General features: G+C 41.1%; 1 protein-coding gene across 2 annotated transcripts in view; it reads left to right on the forward strand.

The window, feature by feature from the left end:
* The window catches only part of CNIH3 (cornichon family AMPA receptor auxiliary protein 3), a 323,021-nt gene that overhangs the window by 105,665 nt on the left and 190,955 nt on the right, over positions 1–26,401 (forward strand). The window lies entirely within an intron of this gene.

Here is a 26,401-nt window from a genome sequence, read left to right on the forward strand (position 1 = left end):
TTATATTATAGTTAATTGCCTTCCCTCCAGATTGTAAGCTCCTTGAGGGTGCACTGAATTTTATTCCTTTCTGTATTCCTGTAACATTGATCACACAGAGCTTTACACATAGTAAGGCTCTCAAATATCAATGAATGAATGGGTACTATTCACAGCACACAACGTGGGTAATTGGGAGGCTGGCCTTGAAGTATGTCTCATAGCTTCAAAATTTCTGATCTTTCTTCACCATAGCTAAAAGTTCAAAAGAAAATCTTCTAGTTCCTGGGGAAGTATCCTGCGGGCCAACTTACGTGGAAATGCAGCTGCACTCTTCGTTCCATTTTGTTCCTGTGGTTTTGTCTCATGGCCCTGACTCGAAATTTCAGTTGGAAACTTGAAATGCAACCAAAGTAGTTTCTTCTGTGTCACCCAATAATAAGGCTTTCTAAACCCTTCAGTTTCACTCAAACATTTCTCTTGAAAATCAGCTCTGCTACAAAGTGGGGCTAATTCAACTGCCACCCATGCGGATGTAGTTGTGAGGATGAGTTTAAATGGGACATTTTTAGACTCTCCAATATGTCAACAAGAGTTTCATTCATTTAAAAGATGTAAATAAATGCAGCTGCATCTGGCTATATGGACATTAAAGTGAAATCGTGGTGCTAAACCAAGTGACAAGATGCTCCAAACTGAGGGAGATACCCAGCTTTGAAGATAATTTAAGAAGCATTAATAAATATATTTAGAAAACTCATGCAGCCAAACCCCTACCTCCAGCTCATCTTTTTTTACTCTGTAAGCTAGCAGAATTTGTAATGATAGCTTAAGAAGAACAAATAAGGAACTGGCTGCTTGCCAAAACTAATTAAGTGATGAGAAAAGGAAGTCACATGCATTAAACTTGCATGTTGGAATTCTCCATTATTGGACTTAAAATAATTATACAATTTCATACTTAAAATAATTATACAATTTTGCATTTCTCATTAGAATATTTTTATAGATTTAAACAGTGTTCAACTTTCAAAAACTAGATTTCCAGAAATCAGCCTGCAAGTCTGTTTGCTTGAAGATAGAACACATTTTCTCATAAAAATGGTATTATAAATGCAAGTGGGTGCCCAGGTTAGCCCACTAAAGTCATTCATAATCATTTATATTGATGCCATATGATGTATTTACCAGAAAAAATTAAGTAAAAAATTCCATTGCCATATTAGCATGTATGTAAGTAATTTAATCTCCCATCTCTGAAACCTATTAAAAAAGGTTTTCATTTTTACTAAATGGTGAATGAAAAGCACAGCGGAAAGCAGATTTAATTAAGGGCTGAAAATATAGATGAGTACCGTGGTGGAGATTCCGAAGGGAAATTTGGGCCCTTTCCAGGACTTTCTAATTTGATGCTACTGGCTCTTTACGACATTAAGTCTCACTTCCAAATTTATGGCTTTCCTTTTTCCTCATATGGTTGTATCACTGGCAGTACTTTAGGCTTATCATTCATGATTAGGGTCATTTTTCTTTGGCTTACACATGGAAGAAAAAGGGGACAAAATGGGACATTTTCTTCTGAGATAATTGAGCAAAAGTTAGATAAAAGAGGGAGAAAAGGCCCTTAAAAAGGATGTGCATGCATATGAAAAATAAATTTTCTACCGTGGTTACCCTGAGCTGAGTCAGCAAAAATGCATGATTTCCTAAAGAAGAAAAAAGCTATTCATTAGATTTGAGAGCTCTTTGCAGTCCCAGGCCATGCTATTGCTTCTCAAAGGGTAGAGGCTACCAGAGGAACAAGCACAGAAAGAGCTCTGTACGCAACTGGCTATTCTTTTTTAGAGGAGATTCACAAATTGGGTGTTTATAGCTTTGCAATTCATGGTACTCTGTCATTAACTAATTTTGTGGGCATAACTATGATTTATTTCTCTTTCATTTTCCATACACAGAAAATGACTGTATCTTATCTGATTTTTAAAAAATCTTAATGTCTCTCACTCTTTGTAAGCATCACCTCCAGTGAACTCCAAAACTCATGGCCCCGCCAATTCAACTTGCTACTGCTGTTTAGGTAATACCTTTCAGAATCTTCCCCAGCCAAGACAAGTTCAGTGGCTTCCAATTTTCTTCACACGTTGAAACTTTTCTGCCGGATGTTCAGGGCCTCCATAGAATGGCTTCACACTTCCCAGTCAAGCCCACACCTCCTCCACTTCCTATCAGATGCCTCTGCTCTGGTTTGGCCAGAATCTTTCCTATTGTTTGAAAATGCCACAACCATTCCAGCTTCTATGCATCATCAGTTCATGTTTTCCTTCTTAAAATTCATTCTTTTTCCTCCTTGGCTACCTAAATTCCATCTATTTGTAGGAAGCAACATTTGGGGTGTCTATTCTACATAAAAATAATTTTGGGCAATGAAGCCCTAGCAACGATTTTGTACTACATGACCCTGCTTTCTTAGCCACACTTGATTGGACTAACAGAGTACCTATGACCTAAAATGGAATGATCAAATTCTCTTCCCTAGGAATTTGGAAATGGAACTGAAAACCAGTGTGGGTGTCTAGAGATGGAACATGTGACTCAGGAACACGAAATAGAATAGCCACATTCTATTTTGTGGAAGAGAAACTATGGCAGCCTCATGGTAGAAAGGGAAAGAGAGAGTATGTAATAGTTAGAGTACTTGGTAGAAAACAGCAGAAACAAATTCTAGTTAACTTGGCAGAAAATATTTACTGTAAGGATATTATGTAGCTCATAGGATCAATGAGAAGGCTGGGAACCAGATTTGGAAAATGGACCAAGAGAGACTAGGCAGCCCAAAGACAGCCAAGGTGTCTTCCTAGGAACAGTACAGTTAGAATGCCACTGTAAGCTCCACTCTTGCCTCTTTCTCATCAACCCCTCCAGATAGTAGCTGCAGTGATCTTTCTAAAATTTAACTCAGATTATGATATTCTCCTGCTATTATGTAATAATTTGTCTGGTCTTTGTCCTAGTTCCTGGCATGGAGCCTCTAATACCATTGGAATTTCCCAAGTGATAAGAATGTCTTTGTTACCCATGGTGGGTCCTGATTGCTTATGCTAATGAGGTGACTCATGCTAGGCCTCTAGACAGCTTCCGCAAATGAGATGATTCAGGATGTGGGTAGGCTGAGCCAGAAAGACCAACCATGAGATTAGAAGGTTGGAGCTTTGAGCTATGTGATATCAGCCCGATCTCTGGAGAGGGGAGGGAAGCTGGAGATTGAGTCTAATCATGTGGGCCAATAATTCATTGAAACATGCCTGGGTAACGAAATCCTAATAGAAACTTGACACAGAAGTTTAGTGGAGCTTCCTGGTTGGTGCTGGGAGGGTGACATGCCCTGATTCTGTGGGGAAAGAGGGCACAGGAGCTCTATGTGTGGGATCCTTCTGGATCTTGCCCTGTGTGTCTCTTTGTTTGCCTGCTTCTGATTTGTATCCTTTATCATAAAACTGTAATTACCAGTACTCTCTTGTGTACTTTAGTTCACGGGAGTTCTGTGAGTCATTCTAACAATTAACAAACCTGAGGGGGCCATGAAAATCTTAGAATTTGTAGCTAGTTGGTCAGAAGAGTGGGTGGCCTAAAGACCCTCAAACTTGCAGCTGGTGTCTAAATAGGGACAGTGTTGTTGGAGACCATGCCTTTTGGCTTATGGAGTCAGTGCTGACTCTGGGTGGTTAGTGTCAGAATTGTATTGCATTACACCACCTGCTTAGCACTTCCAAATGGTTTTTATTAGACCAGAATAAAACAACTGTTCACAATGGCCTGCAGTGACCTTGCCAGATCTTCTTCCTGCCTCTCTCCCTGGCCTTACCTCCCTCTACTCTCCTCCATATTCACTGCATTTCAGGATGACATTTCTCCTGTCCCTTGCACACACCAAGCTGACTCCATTTCAATGCTTTGCACTTGCTCTTTCCTCTGCTTGGAATACCTTTCTTCCAGATCTTTAGGGTAGAAGCACTGTTGGTCTTGTTTACTTTTACACCCAAGACCTACAGCAGTAACTGGATTGGTTGATTGATTATACACTTATAGGTCACATAAGAGATCTGGGTGGGTCTGTTCATTATAATTCTGCAACCTACAGGATCAGATTCTAGGTCTGTCTTTTTAGCTAAATTGGCTCTTTGGCTGTTAAGAGATAGAGGTTCTTTTTGTGCTGTTATCAAAGCTTTTTGGTTCTTGGACCATGGCGTTAGCTAAGATATTTAAGCCCCAAGTTTGTAGTTTTCTTTCTGTGAACTAACCAGTGCATTCAGAAACAGCCAGTTCATTCAGAGTCTTTATATTTATTGCTCCCTCCAAAATAGTTGCAACCATCACTTGGTCTCCATAGGGAGAAGGAAGCCTTACCTTCCATATGCACTTAATCTCAAGCAGTCAGCAGTGATAATTTAACTAACAGTTTGCTACAGCATCCTATGGACTACCAGTATCTTATTTTCCACTGGCATTGAGGTTATCATCTCATGCACTCCAACTCAGATAATCAATCCCAGATCCTATCTTTGAATCAGTTTCCTGGAGCTATTTTAGGAATATTTTGTTTATTCAGGGAAGCAAAACTACTCTATGTTTTTAAAATAGGGAGTTCAATTCAGGAAATTGGTAACAGAGGTCTTGGAATGGTGGGAGAACAAAGAGGAAGGCAAAATGACTCAAAGATTGGTAATTTTAGGACACCACTCCACCTCTAGGGCTGAGTGCACAGAAGCGAACGCCATGTCACCCGGAGCCCATGACCGCTGTGCTGCTGAGGCTGCAGCTGCTGGAACTTGACTGCGCAAGGAGGAACTAAAGAGCTCTCAGTTACTCTTGGCACTACTACCACCACCACCATTATTGCTTTTGTCACTGCTGTCACTGTCGCTGTTGCTATTGCTGCTGTCACTGCTAGAATCAAGAAAACACATGGCTTCTCCATGCCTCATACTTTCCAGTATCCTGCCAGTGCCTCCTATGAGCATAATCAGCTGGCAGATGAGTGTGGAAAATGTAGTCTTCAGGCTTCTGGCCTGAAGGAGGAAGTAGAGTGGGGCGAGTGTTAGCTAAGAGACCATGGATTCCATGTGGCACAAACTCAGAGGTCCTGCTCAGATAAGCCTTCCTTGCCCCTGATACCAGAGCAGATCACGCTGAGCTCACTCTCAAATCTGTTGGCACTTTCTCCTCATAGAAGTTTCTACGGTTTGTGATTGCATATTGCAATGTATATGTACAAATGTATGTGTGTATCTCCTATGTGTGTAGAAGCTCCCCGAAGGCAGTGACTGGGTAGCTCTTGCTCTCCACCATACCTGTAGCTCCTGCACATGGTGGGGACTCAAATGTGTGCTGAACCAATGAACGGCTTCAAACAGCTCTGCCTTTCTGCCCATCCTTCACCCTTGTCTCTTCTCTCATCTTAATTCAGTCCCTTTCTATTATAACATTCAGATTCTACAATGAACTGTGAGACTTGGAGTGAGAAACGAGCTTTTAGATGAGTTATCATCACCTTTAAAAATACATATTTCACAACAGTATCAATTAGGCTACCTAAATTCCCAGGCATTCTAGTCCTTTCAGAATTCCTGCCCCTCAGGATGAGCATGCAAGTTTGTGTGTCCCTCCTCTTTTCAGGTCACATTAAGCTTAGGTGTCAGTTGGAAGACTAGGTGCCATAGGAAGGATATAAAGGCAGTGGCTGTAAGAACAAACATCATTAAGTTCTTGGCAGAGGAAGAAGGGGCACAAAGGAAGGGATTTATGTGAATAAAGAGTCTGGGTCAGGACCTTGTGGCCTTGGACAAAGTGTGATGCAGAGGGTAATTTCCCCCGAATCAGCTTGAACATCAGGCTTCTAGTCACTATTTGGCTTTTGCAACATTAAAAATTACTATGTGGCTTAGTGTGCTAGGGCTGCTGTAACACAATACCACAGACTGGGTGGCTTCACTATAGAAATGGATTTTCTACTGTTCTGGAGGCTGGAAAGTCCAACATCAAGGTGCTGGCAGCTTTGGTTTCTCCCGAGGCCCCTCTCCTTGGTTTGCAGGTGGCTTCCCATGGTTTCTCTGTGTGTTTGTGTCCTAATCTCCTCTTCTTATAAGGACACCAGTCATACTGGGTTAGAGCCCACCCTAATGACCTCTTTTTAACTTAATTACCTCTTTAAATACCTTATATCCAAATGCAGATACATTCTGAGTTACTTGCGATTAGGACTTCCAACACATGAATTTTAAGGGAACACAATTCAGTCCCTAACACCAAAGCAGCAAGCTTTGTTTCATTCTTGTATGTTTGGATACATCTTTTATGGAAGTTTTTCTCAAAGGGAAATCCCAATATATGAACTCATATCTCCCATGCCGTTAATTTCCAGAAGGCTTACAGGGAGAACTGAAATGGTTTGCGAACAAAAATGACAATAGAACACAGTAAGATGCTGCACTCCCTGCTCTGCCAAGACACCCAGCCTCCAAACTGCACCGTGGTGCCATCAGTTAGCATGAATTAGGAGGCACACGAGGTTAGACAGCCCAGCAGGTCATAGTCAACCTGGAGGGGGTAATGAATGCCGAATAGTGTCAGGGGAAATGAGGAGAAGAGGTCACAGAGGTGTGGTGGAGCTGGAGTCTCACCCCTTGGTGAGACGTAGAGAACAAAGAAAAGGGAGGAGTTCCATTGTGACCCCGTGTGTGTCATGGGTCCCAGAGAAAATTTATGTAAAATATCCCTTATCCAACTCACTGCTCCAGGAAGCACCTATTCTTCATGCCTTCTGTTGAGTTGTCAAAATGTGTCTTCCAACTTTCATGAAACTCTAAGGTCAGCAGAGCCTCAGCTTTGACAAATAAATACACTGGAGTCTGTATCTCCCTCATTGTCCTCCAGTGATCCTCATGGAACACCTTCCCTGAAGAGATGATGATGGGGCCATTTGACATGGGACACAGCAGGTGCTGGAAGAAGCACATATTTTTAGTGACAAAGACTGTGACTAAATCACAGTAAGCATTCACCCTGTGTGTACACCCTGTGATATTATTTGTAATATATAGGGGAGACGTTACTCCTAATATAACAGTGGGTATATACCCTCTGATATTATTCATAATATCTATAAAAGATATTACATTTAATATCACTGTCGGTGTACACCCTGTGATATTATTCGTTATTTCTAAAAAGATGTTGTTCCTAATATCATAGTGGGAGTACACTCTGTGTGTACATCCTGTAATATTATTTGTAATATTTAAGGGAGATATTACTGCCAATATCATGATGGCAGTACACCCTGTGTGTACACCCTGTGATATTATTAGTAATATCTAAGGGAGATACTACTCTTAATATCACAGGGGGTGTACACGCTGTGCATGCACCCTGGCACATTGTTTGTAACATTTAAAGGTGACACTACTCATATTATAACGGGGTGTACACTCTGTGTGTACACCCTGGGACTTTATTCATAGTATCCCAGGGAGATACTACTTGTAATATCACAGTGGGTATACACCCTGTTTGTACATTCTAGGACATTATTCATAGTATTCAAGGGAGATACTCCTCATAGCATCACACTGTGTGTACACCCTGGGACATTATTCATAGTATCCCATGGTGATACTACTTGTAATATCACAGTGGGTGTACACTTTGTGTACACATTGTTACAAATAATTATTACAAATATCAGAGCGATGATATTTCATTAATATCATAGTGTGTACACACTGGATATTATAGAAAGATCAGAGTGATGATATTTCATTTATATCACAGTGTGTACACACACAGGGGATGTTATAAAAATATCAGAGCAATGATGCTTCATTAATATCATAGTGTGTACACACACACTGGATGTTATGGAACTATCAGAGCAATGATGCTTCATTAATATCACAGTGTGTACTCACACACTGGATGAATAGACATATCAGAGTGATGATGTTTCCTTAATAACAGTGTGTACAAACACACTGGATATTATAGGAATAGCACTGATTCTATTTCATTAATACGATATTTCATTAATATCACCATGTGTACACACTGGATATAATGGAAATATCAGAGTGATGATGTTTCCTTAATATCATAGTGTGTACACATACACTGGTTGTTACAGATAAATGAGAGTGATGATATTTTCTTGATATCACAGACTGTACACACACACTAAATGTTACAGACAAATCAGAGCGATGACATTTCATTAATATCAGAGGGTGTAAATACTGAATATTATAGAAATATCAGAAATACAGTATGTAATACTGAATATTATAGAAATATGAGAGCGATGATATTTCACTAATACCACAGTGTGTAAACACTGGATATTATAGAACTATGAGAGCGATGATATTTCATTAATATCATGGTGTGTAAACACTGAATACTATGGAAATATCAGAGTGATGATGTTTCATTATTATCACAGTGCTTATATTTACACTGACAAACACTGGATATTATAGAAATATTAGAGCCATGATATCTTATTAATATGACAGCATGTAAACTCTTGTTATTAAAGAAATATCAGAGAGATAATATTTCATTAATTTCACAGTGTGTAAACACTGTGTGTAACCACTGGATAATATAAAAATATTAGAGCGATTATATGTCATTAATATCACAGTGTGTAAACACAGGATATCATAGAATATCAGAGGGATGATATTTCTATAATATCTACAGTTGTCAATGTCACAGTATGACAACTGTAGATATTATAGAAATATCAGAGTGATGATATTTTATTAATATCACAATGTACATGTACTGTGTGTAAACACAGGATATTATAGAAATATCAGAGCAATGATATTACATTAATATCATAGTGGGTAAACACTGTGTAACCACTAGATTTTATAGAAAATAGGTGTGATGATATTTCATTAATATCACAGTGTGTAAGCACTGAATAGTATAGAAATATCAGAGCAATGTTATTTCATTATTCTCACAGTGTGTAAAAACTGTGTAAACACTGGATATTATAGAAATATCAGAGCGAATATATTACATTAATATCACTGTGTAAACACTAAATGTTAAATAAATATCAGCGATGATATTTCATTAATATCACAGTGTGTAAACTGTGTGTAAGCACTGGATATTATAGAAACATCAGAGCCATGTTATTTCAGTAATATCACAGTGTGTAAACACAGGATATTATAGCAATAACAGAGTGATGGTGTTTCTTTAATGTCACAGTGGGCAAACACGGTGTGTAAACACTGAACGTTATACAACTATCAAAGCGATATTTCATGAATATCATCAAAGTGTGTAAACACTGGATATAATAGAAATATCAGAGTGATGATATTTCATTAATATCACAGTGGACAAACATTGTATGTAATCACTGAATATTATAGAAGTATCAGAGGAATGATATTTCATTAATATCACAGTGTATTAACATTGGGTGAAACACCTGGATTATATAGAAATATCAAAGCAATGTTATTTCATTAATATCACAGTGTGTAAACACTAGATATTATAGAAATATCACAGCGTGTAAACACTAGGTATTATAGAAATATCAGAGCTATGTTATTTCATTAATATCACAGTGTGTACACCCTGGATATTTTAGGGATTTGATATTAGGAGTAGTATATCTCCCTTAGATATTATGAATAATACAACAGTGGGTGTACACAGAGGGAGTACACCCCCTGTGATATTAGTAGTCATATATCTCCCATAAATATTACGAATAAAATCACAGGGATTACACAGGGGGTGTACTACCTCTGTGTACATGCACTGTTGTATTATTTGTAATATCTAAGGGAGTTACACTACTAATATCACACGGGGTGTACTCCCTCTGTGTATACCCTGTGTGATATTAAGAGTAATATATCTCCCTTAGGTATTATGAATAATATCACAGGGGATGAACACACACAGAGAACACCCCCGGTGGTATTAGAAGTCATATATCTCCCTTAGATATTACAAATAATATCACAGGGTGTATACTCCCTGTGATATTAGGAGTAATCTATCTCCCTAAGATATTACCAGTAATATCACAGGGTTAACACCCACTCTGATATTAGGAGTAATATGTCATCTCCTTTAGATATTATGAATAATATCACAGGCCATACACCCTCTGTGATATTAGGAGTAATATATCCTCTCCCTTAGATATTATGAATAATATCAAAGGGCATCCATCCACTGTGATATTAGGAGTAATATTTCCCTTAGATATTACAAATAGTATCACAGGGTGTACACCCACTGTGATATTAGCAGTAATATCTCCCTTAGATATTAGGAATAATATCACAAGATGTACATTCACTGTGCTCATATCTGCCTTAGGTACTATGAATGATATCACAGGGTGTACACCAACTGTGATCTTAGGAATAATATATCTCCCTTAAATTTTACAAAAAACATCACAGGGTGGACTGTGATTTTAGGAGTAATAAATCTCGCTTAGATATTACGAATATTTTCACAGGGTGTACCCCCATTGTGATATTAGGAGTAATAAGTCTCTCTTAGATATTATGAATAACATCACAGGGTGTACACTCCCTGTGATATTAGGAGTAATATATCTCCCTTAGATACTACAAATAGTATCACAGGGGGTAGACATTGGGTGTACACACAAGGTGTACACCTCCTGTGATATTAGGAGTAATATATCTCCCTTAGATATTATGATTAATATCATAGGGTGTATACACAGAGTGTACACCCACTGTGATATTAGGAGTAATATATCTCTCTTAGATAGTATGAATAATATCACAGGGTGTACACCCCCTGTGATATTAGAAGTAATATATCATCTCCCTTAGATATCATGAATAATATCACAGGGGGTACACCCCCTGTGATATTAGGAGTAATGTATCTCCCTTAGATATATCTATGATATCCAGGTTGTTTTCTGCCATCCTTGCCTGGTGATGCTACTTCGCTTGAAAGATGCAGATGGGGTTTCTTCTTCCCTGGCAAGAATTCCTCAATGCTCACTCTCACAACCCAATCTCACTGGGAGACCTCTGGTGCGATGTGGCCATATTGTGAGTTCGGCTCAAGGTTCTGGGACTCAGCTGGTTCACCAAATTTCATTCCCTTTAGATTGTGGGCATCCCTTCAGGCTGTTAGTGCCCTCTGCTTCCTATTGTGCTCCTGCTACAGCTCGCTGTGGAAAATCTGCTCTGCTCCCCAGTGAGAATTAGCACTGCAAACAGTTTGACATGCACCCTCCAGTCTTCTGTGCATTTACACATGTGGTATAAACGAGTGGAATTTGGGTTTTTCTTTCTTTCTTTTTTTTAATACAAGTGAGTTTATACTACAAATTCTTTGGCTTTATGTCTCTCTGCCTCCCTCCCTCCCTCCCTCTTTCTCCGCCTACCCTCAGCCAAATAGATATTTATAGACAGTTATCTTGATCCTCTATGGGTCTACAAAACAGCGAATTTGCATTCAAATACTTCGTACCTCTGTAGAACAAATCCATTTGCTGCAGATCAACCACTCAGTTTGTTGAGGATTCATTCGTTACATAGCTTTGTAAAAATTCTTTTTCATCACCATAGGCATAAATAATCCACCACAGGAGTGCTAGAAAATGATTTTTAGAACCAACACGGAGTAAGGGGCGCAGTTCTGAACAAAATGCCTGTGCCCTAGATTTCTATTAATAGCTCTCTGCTCAACTCCTGTCTGGCGCCTGACCCTGAACTCCTGCTTGGCTTCTGTCTGGCAGACAGACCCTGACCTTGTGCAGGAGGAAACTTGTTGAAGAAGCATCTCCACCTTTGCACACACTCACCTTGGAAAGACATAAAAATGATTACACAGTAAGGCCATGGGGTGGGGTTCTCTTGGCAGATCCAAGTTTCTGTGGACAACTAACATTTATTCAACATTTACTGTGTGCCAGGACTGTACAGTGCTTTACATGTACAGTCACCCCTCTGTATCATGGGTTTCACATCTACGGATTCAACCCACTGAAGACTGAAAATATTTTTTAAAAAAATGGATGGTTGCATCTGTACTGAACACCCGCAGATGTTTTTTCTTGTCATTATTCCCTAAGCAATATAGTATTACAGTATAACAACAGCAATTTTTGTGGTTTTTTTTTTGTTGTTGTTGTTTTGAGTCAGCATCTTGTTCTGTCACCCAGACTGGAGTGCAGTGGTGTGATCATGGCTTAGTGAAGCCTTGACTTCCCAGGCTTACGTAATCCTCCCACCTCAGCCTCTTGAGTAGGTGGAACTACAGTTGCATGCCACCATGACCAGATAATAATTATTATTGTTTTTGTAGAGATAGGGTCTCACTATGTTGCCTACGCTGGTCTTTAACCCCTGGGCTCAAGTGATCCTTCTGCCTCGGCCTCCCAAAGTGCTGGGATTACTGGCGTGAGTCACTGTGCTTGGTCCAGTATAACAACTATTTACATAGCATTGTATTAGGTATTATAAGTAATCTAGAGATGATTTGAAGTATACAGGAGGATGTGAATAGGTTATATGCAAATATATGGCACAATTTTATGTCAGGGACTTGAGCATCCGTGGGTTTTGGTATTTGTGGGGGGTAGTAGGGGAGGTGGTAGTGTCCTGGAATCAATCCCCCATGGATACTGTGGGATAATTGTGTTAGCTCAGTTCTTCCAACCTTTTGAAGTGGGTTCATTAATCTCCATCCTTCACATATAAGGAAAATGAGGCTCAAAAATATTGAGCCACTTGCCCCAGGACACACAGCTAAGTGTGGAGTGGGGATTTGAATTTGGGCAGTCAGACTTCAGATCCTGTGCTGTCACAGAAAGTGTTGTCTTTAAATGTAATGAAGATTTAGTGAAGACCACCCTAATCTCAGACATTATGTGAAAAACTTGAATTAATTGATGGCTTTAATGGCCTTTCTTTCCTTGCTCAGGATGACACTGTTTAAAGACTCTAGGAACTCATCCTTTTAGAGGCCCCCACCCTGCACAATTTAAAAAAGTGCTATATTAAATGTAACTTTTTCTTCTATAAGTATTTTGGAAGACTTTTAACGAATAACAATTTTGCCTTTGAAATGATCAGTCTATGAACAACTTCTTTAATTTTCAATTCCTGTGATTTCTCACCCACACTTGGAATTCTTGTGAAGTAAGGAAACCTAACCTACAGATTGTTTACAAATGTAATGAAATACTCATGAATATTAATTTAACAAATGAAGTTGGCATAATGTTACTTTTGGTAGAGATTTCATTAAAAGTTATTGATTATGAATTAGCAATGTTCCTTTTAGTGTTTTGAGCTAATCCTTTTTTTTCCTCGGTCTCAAACCTTTCTCTTGCCCTTGACTGACTTGTAGGTCCCGCACTGTGGCTGTGGGACCTCATGAATGAAATGGCCGTGCTCCCAGTCATCCTCCATGGTTCCTTGTTTCCTACAGCTGGCAGAATATTGACTCCCGCCAGTTAGATGGTTGTAAAGACCTTCCTGCCCCAGCTGGCTTTACTCACTGGCTGCTGGGGTTTTTTACAGGGGGAGCTGAGCGAAGACTGCTGAGGAAGGGTTGTACATTACAGCTGGCATGGTATATTCATGTCTCAAAGTGCTCTCATTTACTTTTTTCAATTCTTTGCCAGCAGGCATGGGACATCTAGTTTGTTTCCTGGGATAACAGAGAAACTGCCATGCCTATAGCTTGGTTTTCCTGTCTTTTTTTTTTTTTTTTTATCACTTGGTCTTGCTTGGTGATGGTGTTTGTCTATTTCACATATGGTTTACCAGGTAATGTGGAATAGCATAGTTAAGAATCAGCTTGGATTCTCATCCTGTCTGTGGTACTTACTGTATGACCTTAGGCAAACCACTTAACCTCTCTAAGCCTCCATTTCTAGTTAGTAAAATGATAGTAATAGTACCCGCTTCATAGATTCTATTCCAAACTGGCTGGCTTTGTGTTCTTTGGAGCTGGCAGCTGTTTAAACCTTACTTTCTTCCACAGATTTCCTCAAACACTTTTGCTGGACCCTCTAGGCCAGCAATTCCCAACCTTTTTGGTACAACGGACTGGTTTCATGGAAGACAATTTTTCCATGGCTGGGGCAGGGTGTATGGTTTCAGGATGAAACTATTCCACTTCAGATCATCAGGCATTAGATTCTCATAAGGAATGTACAGCCCAGATCCCTTGCATGTGCAGTTCACCAAAGGATTCACGCTCCTGTGAGAATCTAATGCTGCCACTGATCTGACAGGAGGTGGAGCTCAAGCAGTAGTGCTCTCTCACCCACTGCTCACCTCCTCTGTGTGGCCTGGTTCCTAACAGTCCACGGACCGGTACCAGTCAGTGGCCTGCGGGTTGGGGATCCCTGGTCTAGGCAGCAGCTCCCTATAAAATTGCTCTCTAGACCTTGTGTCCCAAAGACAGCCCTCCCCTTTGCTGTTTCACTTTCTCAGGTGTGAATCTGAGGAGCTCCTGGACTACAAGGAGCACATCTCAGGCTCTCTGAGCAGCCTTGGTGAAGGACCCATTCTCAAACAGGCTTGAAGAGAGAGGGAAGCACTCTGCAGCCTCCCCTCTTTTGTATTTTTGAGAGAGGGTCTCACTCTGTCACCCAGTCTGGAGTGTAGTGGTGCGATCACAGCTCACTGCAGCTTCCAACTCTCAGGCTCAAGCAATCCTCCCACCTCAGACTCCTAGTAGCTGGGACCACAGGCGTGCATCACCATGCCTGGCTAATTATTTTTATTTTAGTTTTTTTGTAGAGACAGGGTGTTGCTGTGTTGCTCAGGCTGGTCTCAAACTCCTGGGCTCAAGCAATCCTCCCACCTCAGCCTTCCAAAGTGCTAGGATTACAGGTGTGAGCCACTGCACCCAGCCCACTCTCCCCTCTTAGAAGGAGTCTTACAACAGTGCTTTCTTCAAAGAAAACCCCCTCACAAAATCCTCTCTCTGTCTTTACTGCCTTGAAGTGGAATTGAGGGGTTCAAGAGTCCTCAGCCAGTTCTTTTTTTTTTAGACAGTCTCGCTCTGTCACCCAGGCTGGAGTGCAGTGGCACGATCTCAGCTCACTGCAACCTCCACCTCCCTGGTTCAGGTGATTCTCCTGCCTCAGCCTCCGGAGTCACTGGGACTGCAGGCACATGCCACCATGCCCAGCTAATTTTTGTATTTTTAGTAGAGAGGGGGTTTCGCCATGTTGGCCAGGCTCATCTTGAACTCCTGACCTCAAATGATCCACCCGCTTCAGCCTCCCAAAGTGCTGGGATTACAGGTGCAAGCCACCACACCTGGCCCTCAACCGGTTCTTAACTGTCTACTTTGAGAATTCCTTCAGTGGGATATGTTCATACTCATTTTGGTATCTAGCACCTTTCACATGTTAGTGCCTCCACCCTGGCACGTACACATAATCCTATTCAGTCCTTACCACAGTCATCTGTAGAAAGTTCTACATTGTTATCCCCATTTTACCAATAAAGGAAAAGGCTTAGAAGAGTTAAGTGACTTGTCTGTGGTCTCACCGCTAAGAGGAAGAGCTAGGATGAGAACCCAATTTAGTGACTTCAAACAACCATTCGAACTGCTCAGAAATATGTGGGTCCACCATTTGGGCTGGGCTCAGCTGGAGAGTTCTTCTGCCAGTCTTGCCTGGAGTCACTCATGTGGCTGTAGCCATCTGATGGCTGGATTGGGGTCAGTGATATAAGATGGCGCCACTCACATGCCTGATGATAACTGGTGCTGGCTATCAGCTGGACCTCTCTTTTCATGTGTTCTTCTATCTTCGAGGAGGCCCTGCTCAGCTTCCCCACATGGAGGTCTCAGGGTTCCAAGAGGACTAGAGCAAAATTTGCAAATGTCTTGAGGTCTTGGCTTGGAAGTCCCAAAATGTCATTTTCACCACATACTATTGGTCAAAGCAAGTCCCAGGCCTGCTCAGATTCAAGGGGTGGGGAACGATGGCATACCAAGCAGGGAAATGATTGGCAGTGGGAGAACAACTCCTGGGTGCAGACAGTAAAAGGGTACATTTTCTGTAAAGAATTGAAAAGCAATAATAAAACTAATGAAAAGTTGGTTGCTTTTTATTTTATTATCACTGTGTGCTAGCAATTCTAAACAATGCAATAAAATTCTCTTCCCCACTGGAGTAAACTGCTCCCACCACTCCTCCCTCTTAGTCAGTCCCTAGTGGGGAAAAAGTCCCCACCCCTTGATGGGAGTGGTGACAAAGTCACATTGCAAAGGGGCACATGCACTGGGTTGGGAAGAATTATTACAGCCCACTTTGTAAGCGGTCACAGGGGAGAGATGTGGGGAGAAAGACTGTGAAATGAGGACACCTTTTCCTACTTCACATTTTCATTTAGACCAAATGCTGCAACTTCTGAAGGATGGCAGTATCATTTTCAGCTTTTTAAAGTCAGTTAATTATATTGCTGTGAACTAGTAAAATAATTAATAAATGTTAACATCTGCATGTCGTTTTAATTAAGAAATAAATGCATTTGAGTGAAAAAGTGCCTGCCAGCTTACCCATTAATTATCAGAGTACTTAAAAGCACGCTTTGCAAACTGGTACTTAAAGTACGTTGGTAAAATTAGTCCTCAATCATCTTTTGCCAACATGAGTCACAGTGTTTCATCTTTCCTTGCAATTCAAACTGCCAGCCAGGTGAAGGGAAGGGAATCTTTACCTGCTAGGAAGAGGCAGAGTAATTTCTACTCTTTCTATACAGTTTGGGTTCTAGGCAGACAGTTTTGCTTCAGAGGATGTTTCTATTAATAATACCTTGTGTTTCCCACTTCTTTTGTTTTAAAAAAATGATAAACATGCTTTATCGTGTGATGAAACTAACTTATTTGTGATTAGTCTTCTATGTTTTGCTGGGTTTTTCACTTATTCTGTGTTACACTAAGCCTCTGGTCTTGCTCTGTCACCCAGGCTGGAGTGTGGTGGCCCTATCATAGCTCATTGTAACCTTGTACTCATGGGCTCGAGGGATCCTCCTGCCTCAGCCTCCCAAGTAGTTAGAACTACAGGCACGTGCCACCATGGCTGGCTAGATTTTTATTTTTAAAATTTTTGTAGAGATGGGGTGCCACTGTGTTGCCCAGGCTGATCTCCAACTCCTGACCTCAAGCAATACTCCCACGTTGGCCTCCCAATATGCTGGGATTATAGGCGTGAGCCACTACATCTGTAATTTTTTTAAAAAAGAATTCCTTTTAAAAAACATTGAGAAATATAACACAATTAAGATAAATGCATAAAATATGTTAGTAAAGTTTTTTGAATTATTATAAAGCAAACACTCAGGGCAAAAATAGTCTACTGCTAGCATTCCAGTAGGCCCTGCATACCCCTCCCCAATTATACTCTTTCCCTCTCCCTAAAGGTAACCACTATCCTGGCCTTCATGGTTATCATGTCTTTGCATTTTTTCCAATAGTTTTACCACCTAAGTGTGAATCCCTAAATATGATATTTTAGTTTCAACTATTTTGAAACTTTATATATTTATAACTTTATATAATCATAGAATATGTGTCACTCAGCATTGTATTTGTGAAATTTATCTATATTATTGGGTGTAGTTTTGATGCATTACTTTTCACTACAGTATGCCATGGAATGAATATGACCACAGTTTTACTGTTGGACATTTGCTTCATATTAATAATAGTGAGTAATGCTGCTATGAACATTCTTGGGCATGACTTTTCATGTGTATATCCTATATTATGTAAAACCACTTCTAGGCACTTCCATACCTAGGAGTGGAATTTCTGGGTCACAGGATGAGCAATATTGAATAGCAGATTTTGCAAACAGTTTTCCAAAGTGGTGGAATCATTTTACACACTCTTCAGTAGCACATAGGAACTTCTATTGCTCCTCGTTCTTTTCAGCACTTTGTGTTATCTTTTAATCAGGACCCTCCAACCCCTGGTACCAGTCTGTGGCCTGTTAGGAACCGGGCCCCACAGCAGGAGGCGAGCAGTGGGTGAGCGAGCGCAGTTTCATCTGCATTTAAAGCTGCTCCCCCATCCCTAACAGGCCACCTAAGCTCCGCCTTCTTTCAGATCAGTGGTAGCATTAGATTCTCATAGGAGCGTCAACCCTATTGTGTACTGTGCATGCAAGAGATCTAGGTTACATGCTCCTTATGAAAATCTAATGCCTGATGATCTGTCACTGTCTCCCATCACCCCCTGATGGGACCATCTAGTTGCAGGAAAAGAAGCTCAGGGCGCCCACGGATTCTACATTATGGTGAGTTGAATAATTGTTTCATCATATATTACAATGTAATAATAGAAATAAAGTGCACAGTAAGTGTAATGCACTTGAATCATCCTGAAACCATTCCCCTGGGTCTGTGGGAAAATTGTCTTCCATGAAACCAGTCCCTGGTGCCAAAAAGTTTGGAGACCACTGTTTTAGATTTTGACCATTCAGGTGTGTGTTGAATGTATCTTGTTGTGATTTCAATTTGCATTTCCCTCGTGATTAATGATATTCAGCACCTATATATGTTTACTGGCCATTTGCATGGCCTCTTTTGTGGAATACCAGTTTGAGTTTCTTACCCTTTATTCTACTGGGTTCTCTGTTATTTTGCTTTTGATTAACTTTTATCAGTTTTTAATATAGTCTAGTTATGAGCCTCTTAGTTATATGTATTAAAACGACACTTTCCCACTTTTGTTTGTCTTTTCACTCTTCTGCTTATCAAAACAGAAGCTCTTAATTTTGGTAAATAAAAATTCCTAACTTTAATGTATTCTAGTGCATCTCTCTTTTCCTTTATGGTTTACAGGTTTCCTTTCTCAGTCATGAATTTTCCTATATATAATTTTCTAAAAGTTTTATCATTTCAAACTTAGATCTACAATCCACCCGGAGCTGATTTTTGTGAATGGCATGAGAGGGAGTCAAGTTTCCGTTTTTGCCTTTGTCTATCCGTTTCACTTAGTACTTGAGAAGCTATCTTTTCCTCATTACTCTGATCTTTATGCTGGGGCCACACTTTCCATGAGCTGCGTCTGTCCCTCATTGACATGTTGAAGATACTAAAGCTGGGCCAATTCTGCTCGATGTGGACTCTTCTAATGGGAACCTGGGCTAGCATACTACCCATCAGCCAAACAAGACTTTCTTAGAACTGCAGTGTGGTCTGAGGATCTTCCTACCAGTCTTCTTTCCCTCTTGTCGACGGTGTCAGACAGGTGTGGTCTGAAGGCTCCCTCTGCCTATGCATGCTCTCTCCCTCTCTATCCTGCCCAAGTATCTCCCCCAACAAGTATCTTGCGTGTCTGGTTCATGTTAACATCAGCTTACTGGAGGACCTGAGCTCACATAGAGTGAGTAGACCCTAGAATAAGAGAGTCATGCTTCAGTGTCAAAGGGACAAAGGGCTGGGCTAAGTTCAGGGCAAAAGAGAATGGATATGGAGAATGGATTGAAGGACTTTCTCGAAGAAGAGTGCATGGAAACTTGTGCCTAACAATGTAGAGGGCAAGGGAGGGGGTGGAGTTGGAGACAACTCCAACATTGAGACTTGATCACCATATCACTGAAAAGGAACTCATTTGAGGGAAACATAATGACACTATTTCTATGCTAATTAAGGGATTTTTGTGGAAATAATTTAATAACAATGTTGTTACTTTTGTATTGGGCTTCACCAGTTTACTAGATGAATTTATACATCATCTCATTTACTCTTTAACCGGCCTTTGGAATACAAGAGAAAATGGAAGCACTTAGGGAGGTCCTATTTGACTCTCCTTTCCTGTGGTCTTCACTGCTGACCCTTCCACTCCAGACTCTTCTTCACTTCTGTATCCAAGGGATGAAATCACTAAATCACTCAGGTTGGGCCATCTCCATTCAAGATAAAAGGTCAGGGTGGTGTTAGCATGTGGTGAGATGATGTGTGGTGGAAGAGATCTTAGGCCATGTGAAGGCTGAAAAATGGGGGTTTAAGGGAGAAGGGTCTGGGATATACATTGATTTGGCTGGGGACAGATTATTTTATAATATTTAAGGATGGTGACTGATATAGTTTGGATATTTGTCCCCCCAAATCTCATGTTGAAATTTGATCCCCAGTGTTGGAAGATGGGGCATAATGGGAGGTGTTTGGATCAGGTGGGCAGATCCCTCATGAATGGCTTGGTGCCCTTCCCATCATAATGAGTGAGTGCTTACTCTACTACTTCACATGAGACTGGTTGTTTAAAAGATCATGACACCCCTCCCCTCACTCTCTCTCTCTTGCCCCCTCCCTCACCATATGACACACTGCTCTCCTTCCTCTTCCACTGCAACTGGAAGCTTCCTGAGGTCTTCACCAGGAGCAGATGCTGGCGCAGTTCCTAACAGGCCACAGACTGATACCAGGGGTTGGACAGTCCTGATTAAAAGATAACACAAAGTGCTGAAAAGAATGAGGAGCAATAGAAGTTCCTATGTGCTACTGAAGAGTGTGTAAGATGATTCCACCACTTTGGAAAACTGTTTGCAAAATCTGCTATTCAATATTGCTCATCCTGTGACCCAGAAATTCCACTCCTAGAGTATGGAAGTGCCTAGAAGTGGTTTTACATAATATAGGATATACACATGAAAAGTCATGCCCAAGAATGTTCATAGCAGCATTACTCACTATTATTAATATGAAGCAAATGTCCAACAGTAAACCTGTGGTCATGCTTCTTGCACAGGCTGCAGAACCATAAGCCAAATAAACCTCTTTTTTTTTTAAATTACCCAGTCTCAGGTATTCCTTTATAGCAACACAAAATGAACTAAGACAGTCACCCCACAAGGGTGTGAAGTGTTGATTTTTAGGGGGTCATGGATAAATTATATCACTGTCAGAGAAGGGGAGAGAAGGACAACAGAAAGTAGAGCAATATATAGAAGGAATGATCGTTACGGGTGGGTTGGCAGAAGAAGGACAATAATACATTGAAATATTTTAGATGGTGTGTGTGTGTGTGTGTGTGTGTGTGTGTGCGTGTGTGTATTCTAGCCTCAGGGGGAGTAAGAAGAGGGGATTTGGTGGTTGGAAGAGAAGAGTGAAAGAGATATTGGAATCAGAAAGATTCTAAAGAACTTTAGAGTACTTAAGATTGGCAGCCATTAGCCTAGGCTCTGTCAGCTAGCCAATATTAAGTATCTCCCGTGGCTACTGTTCACTAATGTTGGGACAGATGTTGTGTCTTAGGGAAGGGAGCTAGACTTTGAAGCTCCTTCCATTCTAGGATTGGACAGACAGGTATTTATTTAAAAGAACCAGATGGTTCAAAGGAGTTTCTAATTTTATACTGTTGGGCATCAGGTTTCAAACTAAATTTGGGCTCTGCCTTCCAGCTTTCCTGTTGGCCCTGGATTGAGAATAGCCTCCTGTTTTACCAGCCATCTGGTCCCTCCGGATCTCTGCTGCTGAGTGACAACTCCAAGTATCTCCCCACAGAGAGGACAGAATCTTAAACAAAATCTACAGGGTGAATATACATTTTTCTAATAGGTGAGATCCTGGAGAGGAATAGGTCCCCACATTGAAAGGACCCATGTGATGAGAGTCACACTTGTGTTTGATTTGATAAGTGGCTTCTTGAGCAGTCACATATTGAAGTGTACTCTATACTGGATAGTGCATACCTGTGCTTCTAGATCTTTGATTTTGTAGGATTTGCTTTTCTAAATAAGCAGGTTTGTGTGCTAGTAATTCATCACATAGTATCAATAACTGTTTATAAATACCTGCTGTATGCTAGGCACTGGTGGCACAGAGTGGTAGAAGAAAGTGTCACTACCAGTTTGAAATATATCTCTGGTTTTCTAAAATGACAAAAATGAAGAATGATTTAGCTCTAAACATGACATGAATTTTTTGAGGAATATAATCCATTATTATTTTCAGCAGGACCATCTCTGGACAGAAGAGGCTAAGGCCATCCCCAGGGCTTGATTTGTCTCCAGTGCAAGACAAATCGTACTATGAAGTCTCTTTGCTTCCTATTCTCAACCCCTCCCACTGGCAACCCATCATTTTTATCAGGTCAAAGTGAATGACAAGGGTTAAAACTTGAAGAGGATGAGAAATCGCACAATGCATCCATGTGACCAGAAGGGCTAACGATACTTGGATGGAGGCGTTACCACTTGGATGGAGGCGTTACCACTTGGTTTGGTGAAGTCTGGGGTTTACAGGCTTTGGAGGCATGTATGAGCCTCAGGCCCTTCCTTCTAAGCAGCAGATGGCAGAGCCACCTCAATGCACTCTGCCAGCTGCCTGGTCCATGTGCCTGGGTGGGATTGCCCTGCTCTGCCTTCCACAAGGATGGCTTTGTCTGCCAGAAAGAATAATCACAACTCAAACAAATATGTAATGATACCTGGATAGATACAGCTCAATTGGCTCCTGACAGGCCTCTGATTAGGAGGGCCTGAGCAGCTACAGTGGGAAGGTGGATGGTTTAGGACCAGATAGATGGTGGGCAGCTGTCATCCACTGCATCCCAGTCCCCTTCAGTCTCACATCACAAATGACCCTAAGGCTATGTGTGAGCAGATTTGAAAATAAAAAAGATTCAGTTGATTCCATTTATCACAGGTTTTCTCAAGAACAGGCAGATAATAAGACTGGTCACCATTCCCCCAAATAGATTTTGCAATGCTTGAGCTCTCCTCTTAATATATAATGGAGGAGTTGCTAGGAGTAGCTGATCTGAGTGTGTGTATGTCTCTGTCTAATAGGTTTTTCTTGCAAAAAGTCTTATGGTTTAAGTTCTCATTGCCCAACTGTATACTCTGAGTCACTGTCCTGTCACAGCCATATTTCTGGCTGGCATTGTATCTGCAACCAAGAGTGTGACTGCAAGAACACAAGGCATTGTGCAAAGACAGATGAGCTGTATGAGTCAGGAGTTCTGCTCTCCAGGTCTGAGGCCGTTCATTGCCTGGGTTTGTCCAGTGGGCCTGAAGCCATGGAGAGCATAATATTTGGAGGTGGCGAACCCGGCACCACCCTGCTTGCATTCTTTGCTCCAGGCCTTCTCACCTAGTTGTCCTTTTCCTGTACCCCATGCTTGCTCCCTGAGCCCTGACACCTGCTGTTCTCCAGATTGAGGCTTTCTCCTCTTGCTTCGTACTCCCCTCCCTCAGCCCACTATGCACTATGTCAGGCCAACTGGTCTTACTCCGCAGGAGAGTCTGAGGTTCGCTGTTGCTTCCTGTGGGGAGGCTTTTCTGAGCCCCCAAGCCTGGTGCTGTGTGCTCCCGTGGCAGCCCCTGCTTCTCCCGTACACCACTTATTGCCAACTTGCTTCTGACTTTCCCCTACTGAGCTACATTCTCCATGACGTAGGGAATTATGTGTTTATTTTTCCAGCACAGAGCCTGGTGCACACTGGGTGCTCAGTGGTTGAGCAGATGAATGGACCATCTCGGTGATTCTTTGCTTCCCTCACACTGAGAAGGTCTGGCCAGCTCGTTTCCCTTTCTCCTCTCCCTTGTTTCTTGCTGACTCCTCTGGAGCACCAGTGAAAACACAGTCCTTGCCTGGCCTTCTGTTTTTTTTTTTATTCTCTCCCAATTGCTTTAATTAACTTAGAAATTCAGTGGACACTTAGACAAACAATAGAATTTGATTATCTCTATAGTATACCTGGATGCCACTTCTCTGAAGTCTGTTTGAATAAAGTGATAAAACCTTGTATGTTTTGTTTGTTTTCCAGCTGCCTCCTGGTTATAAAGCAAAGCCAAACTGGAGAGAAGACCAGTGACAGAGCCTTTATTACTAAAAGGTCAGCATTACTTGCAACTCTCTTTGGTTTGGGGCTCCTTTGTGTCACAGATGTTTTCTTTCCTTTTTTTTTTTTTCCAGGATTAAGCATGAGTTTAATTTCTTTTTTTTTTTAATTATACTTTAAGTTCTGGGGTACATGTGCAGAACATGCAGTTTTGTTACATACGTATACACGTGCCATGGTGGTTTGCTGCACCCATCAACCTGTCACCTACATTAGGTATTTCTCCTAATACTATCCCTCCCCATCCCCCATCCCCCAACAGACCCTGGTGTGTGATGTTCCCCTCCCTGTGTCTATGCTCTTCTTCCTCAACTCCCACTTACGAGTGAGAACATGTGGTGTTTGGTTTTCTGTTCCTATGATAGTTTGCTGAGAATGATGGTTTCCAGCTTCATCCATGCCCATGCAAAGGACATGAACTCATTCTTTTTTATGGCTGCATAGTATTCCATGGTGTATATGTGCCACATTTTCTTTATCTAGTCTATCATTGATGGATATTTGGGTTGATTCACTATTGTGAATAGTGCCGCAACAAACATACATGTGCATGTGTCTTTACAGTAGAATGATATATAATTCTTTGGGTATATACCCAGTAATGGGATTGCTGGGTCAAATGGTATTTCTAGTTTTAGATCCTTGAGGAATCGCCACACTGTCTTCCACAATGGTTGAACTAATTACACTCCCACCAACAGCGTAAAAGCATTCCTATTTCTCCACGTCCTCTCCAGCATCTGTTGTTTCCTGACTTTTTAATGATTGGCATTCTAACTGGCATAAGATGGTATCTCATTGTGGTTTTGATTTGCATTTCTCTAATGACCAGTGATGATGAGCATTTTTTCATATGTTTGTTGGCTTCATAAATGTCTTCTTTTGTGAAGTGCCTGTTCATATCCTTTACCCACTTTTTGATGGGGTTTTTTTTTTTCTTGTAAATTGTTTAAGTTCTTTGTAGATTCTGGACATTAGCCCTTTGTCAGATGGATAGGTTGCAAAAATTTTCTCCCATTCTGTAGGTTGCCTGTTCACTCTGATGATAATTTCTTTTACTGTGCAGAAGCACTTTAGTTTAATTAGATCCCATTTGTCAATTTTGGCTTTTGTTGCCATTGTTTTCGGTGTTTTAGACATGAAGTCTTTGCCCATGCCTGTGTCCTGAGATTTACAGCATTTGGACCAGAAGATAGCCCAAGAGCAAGCAGTGAGCAGATCACTGTCTTTACGCCTAGTCTGCCTTTTGTATTAGGTTGGTGCAAAAGCAATTGCATTTTTTTGCCATTAAAATTACTTTTGCACCAACCTAAATATAATGTGTGATGATGCAGAGCACCCAAACGAGAGAGTGTGTGACTGTGCAGGCATCCACTGTGCCTCTATTTTTATTTCTTCCAGTTTAGGGGTGTGGCTTCTCTCATCATAGTTTCACAAAAGGATTATTTTCTAGTCAAAAAGAAAACCACACAGGTAGAAATCAAGGTGGGGGGAAAGGATGAAACAGTTGCAGATATTTATTTTTAGTTCAGTTGGCATAAATGACCCCACTGGGATGTTGTAAGATTGAGAACCCAGAGTAGGGGAGCCTTGTTAGTCTTTGACTTTGAACAGACCTAGAATCTGATCCTGTGGCATTCTTCCATCTAAGAGCAATTATTGGAGTTGAAAGAAAACCACTTAGTTTTACTCAAATTTGTTTTAAAATATTTATAATGAGGCCAGGCACAGTGGCTCACACCTATAATCCCAGCACTTTGGGAGGACAAGGTGGGTGGATCATGAGATCAGGAGATCAAGACCATCCTGGCCAACATGGTAAAACCCCGTCTTTACTAAAAATACAAAAATTAGCTGGGCATGGTGGCACGTGCCTGTTATCCTAGCTACTCTGGAGGCTGAGGGAGGGGAATTGCTTGAACCAGGGAGTTGGAGGTTGCAGTGAGCCAAGATCATGCCACTGCACTCCAGCCTGGTGACAGAGCAAGACTCTGTCTCAAACAAACAAGCAAACAAACAAAAAAAATTTATAATGAAACAAGACTTAGAAGAAGAATGGGCACCTAATAGATGCCAGCTACTGAGCTGTGTGTTTTACTTAGTCATCACCTCATGTAATTGTTTTGATTAGATATTGAGAATATTCATATAATATATACATGATGTGTAAGGAATTACAATATTGGCCAGGCATGGTAGTTCATGCCTGTAATCCCAGAGCTTCTGAAGGCCAAGGCAGGAGGATTGCTTGAGGCCAGGATTTCAAGACCACCCTGAGCAACATAGTGAGACCTCATCTCTACAAAAAATAAATAAATTAGTCAGGTGTGGTGCATGCCTGCAGTCCCAGCTACTCAGGAGGCTGAGGTGGGAGGATTGCTTGAGCCCAGGGGCTTGGGGCTGCAGTGAACCTTGATCACGTCATTGCATTCCAGCCTGGGTGACAGAGCAAGACCCTGTCTCTAAAATATAGAAAGAATTACAAAAGAGTGAACCCCTGTGTCCAGCA

The sequence above is a fragment of the Symphalangus syndactylus genome, chromosome 19 (genome assembly GCF_028878055.3).
Source record: "Symphalangus syndactylus isolate Jambi chromosome 19, NHGRI_mSymSyn1-v2.1_pri, whole genome shotgun sequence".
NCBI classification, from domain to species: Eukaryota; Metazoa; Chordata; class Mammalia; order Primates; family Hylobatidae; genus Symphalangus; species Symphalangus syndactylus.